Here is a 3317-nt window from a genome sequence, read left to right on the forward strand (position 1 = left end):
AAAGGTTAAGCAACAGCTGAAAGTTTCTGGTAACTGAAACTCCTGTACATACGGAAAATACAAACTTTTAAACAGTTTGGAATATTTTGAAAGGTTAAGCAACAGCTGAAAGTTTCTGGTAACTGAAACTCCTGTACATACGGAAAATACAAACTTTTAAACAGTTTGGAATATTTTGAAAGGTTAAGCAACAGCTGAAAGTTTCTGGTAACTGAAACTCCTGTACATAAGGAAAATACAAACTTTTAAACAATTTGGAATATTTTGAAAGGTTAAGCAATAGCTGAAAGTTTCTGGTAACTGAAACTCCTGTACATACGGAAAATATAAAATTTTAAACAATTTGGAATATTTTGAAAAGTTAAGCAACAGCTGAAAGTTTCTGGTAACTGAAACTCCTGTACTATACGGAAAATACAAACTTTTAAACAACTTGGAATATCTTGAAAGGTTAAGCAACAGCTGAAAGTTTCTGGTAACTGAAACTCCTGTACATGCGGAAAATACAAACTTTTGATTGTCGATTCTCCTCAGTCTCGAAAAAATGTTTTAAAACCGATTGAAACGACATGTGTGTATTGTCTTATTCAATTGTTTGTTTACTATTTTATCGAAAAGCTATACAATGAACTATTTGCGCTATGTCCACCGAGGGAAATCGAACCCTCTATTTTAGCGTTGTACGTCTAAAGACTTTCCGCTGACTCACCAGGGACATTTTACTCCAAAACCAAAAGAAAACGGCTAATTATGTGTGTTTGTGTAGTGTCTCTTATAGTATACTATTTATGTGTGTGTTTGTGTAGTGTCTCTTATAGTATACTATTTCTCAATCTACAGTGACTGCCAGTCATACATCTAAATAAGATAATAAACACAATACATGGTGTATTATGCGATAACTTCATGGTTTTCCACGAAAGTAAGCAAGAAACACAAAGTACAAACTACTGAAGACAGTTCATCTTTAAGATAAATGAATGTAACTTCCGTAACACATTGAGTATGGCCTAACGAACCTCAACGTAATAAAAAACATAGATAAATTAAAAGGTTTGTTTGTTTGAAGTTACGCACAAAGCTACACAACATACCTCTGTGCCACTGGGGAGCTATGAATTAAAAGGTTTGTTTGTTTGAAGTTACGCACAAAGCTACACAACATACCTCTGTGCCACTGGGGAGCTATGAATTAAAAGGTTTGTTTGTTTGAAGTTACGCACAAAGCTACACAACATACCTCTGTGCCACTAGGGGTCTAAGAATTAAAAGGTTTGTTTGTTTGAAGTTACGCACAAAACTACACAACATACCTCTGTGCCACTAGGGGGCTAAGAATTAAAAGGAACTTGAATCGCATCTTAAAATCACGTTTGTTAAAATAATATAGAAATTAACACTAAAATGAAGTAATTCACCTATAACGGCATACGTTCATCGTTTCCAAAAAGAACAATTTTTAATTTAACTCAGACGCAGCCAGAACGTGGATATAACATTTCAATTGAAAAACAACGTTCCAGTAGAACTCAATAAGTCTTATTAGCCATATACTATACCCACCAAGTCTTCCAACTTGGCTCACCTGGTACCTCGGATTAAGAAATAAAACGATATTCAACTTCGGCAGTTGATACAATTATTAAGAGCCAAGGAAAGAAAGTCCATAGAAACGACTATATAAATCTATAAGGCGGGATTATATCTGAAGAAAATCGGAGAACCGTAATAATGAAGATGATGTTGAAGTCAAATCAAGCATCTAAAGTTGTCTAATTATATCGATTTCTTCTGAAGACCAAGCAACGATATCGAATCACATTACTTCAGGTCCACTCCGATAAAGAACAAGATAGGTGAATTATCTGGTTAAAGTGATTTAAAAACCTCATTACAACTTAACTGATCACTGATGTATTAATCGCTCACGAAAAAACGAAATAAACTCCAATCTCATCTATCTAAACAACTCAATATCAGGATCAACCTATGAGAACTCGCTTCAAAATGAGTAATGGTTACTATTTCAATAAAGATATCGACTGATCGTAGAGTATCTTCTACCTGTATCATGTACCAGTTTACGATTCAGTGTGATTACAAACAAAAACGATAAACGAATCAGAGATACCATTGAACACACGCACACACACACACACATATATATATATATATAGCGAAAACCACTTACCACCAGAGGTAAGCTCATACTGTTGTACAGGAATCCCTCGATTAGTGTGTTCTTTAAAAGAGCCGCACTAATCGAATATAATAACTTATAGGAAATCATGTAATTCGTACCTCAATTTTCATTCTCATTCACAATTAATTTCTATTTTGCGTATTTTTAATCAAAGTATAGGTATATAAGAAAATACGAAAAAAATGCAATGAATTAAAATTTATTTATCTGATTTTTTTATGAAAAACTTATTTACAGTGGCTTGTCGCATTGTATTCTTCTGTTCTTCATATAATTGGCGGTACTGAGAAATTGCCTCATCAATTTTTCTGCAAATTTGACGACTTCTATCTTCACCAGGGTCTGCTTCTAAACATTTCCCCTTAACTTCTTCAATAACCGTGAAAAGTTCTTCTAATTCCTTCTTCGTCATCTTCTTATCCTGGTGGGTAGGTAAGATTTCTTCACATTCATCAATGTCTTCATATGCTCTCCGAGTGTCCAAATTTATAAGATCCTTATTGGTTAGTTCTTCTGAATGAGCTTCTAGCAATTCTTGCACCTTTTTATCGTCAATCTCAGCGAACTCAAGTTTTTTCCAATATGAGTAATCTCTTTAATGACCTCTTCTGTATCTTTTGAAAAGCCTGTGACGTCCTGTGCACAGTGTGGAATAACTGTCTTCCAAACACCTTGCATATTTTTAACTGAAATTTCATTCCATGCTTGATGGATATTATCAATAGCATCCTTAATACTGAATTTTTTCCAAAATTGAACTAGTGTCATAGAATTCTCTCCAGATGTTGTTTGAATCGCTTGCTTGAAAGTTTTCTCAGGTAGTATGCTTTAAAGGTCGCGATAACGCCCTGGTCCATTGGTTGCAATAAAGAGATAATGTTTGAGAGCAAAAATGTCACTTGGATATTTTTGCACATTGAATCGAGACCAAAAGGATGACCAGGGGCATTATCTAAAATAAGCAAAGCTTTAAAATCTAAATTTCTTCTTCGGCAAAAGTCTTCAACCGTTGGACAAAAATACTTGACGAACCATTATTCAAACAAAGCTTTAGTTACCCATGCTTTTTTATTAGGTTTCCATATCATTGGTAATTGTCCTTGATTTATACCTT

At 34.2% G+C, this 3317-nt stretch overlaps 1 protein-coding gene across 6 annotated transcripts in view; it reads right to left on the minus strand.

Annotated features, from left to right (window-relative positions):
* The window catches only part of LOC106464407 (tyrosine-protein phosphatase Lar-like), a 129545-nt gene that overhangs the window by 101809 nt on the left and 24419 nt on the right, over positions 1-3317 (minus strand). The window lies entirely within an intron of this gene.

The sequence above is a fragment of the Limulus polyphemus genome, unplaced genomic scaffold, assembly GCF_000517525.1.
Source record: "Limulus polyphemus unplaced genomic scaffold, Limulus_polyphemus-2.1.2 Scaffold1641, whole genome shotgun sequence".
Lineage (NCBI taxonomy): Eukaryota > Metazoa > Arthropoda > Merostomata > Xiphosura > Limulidae > Limulus > Limulus polyphemus.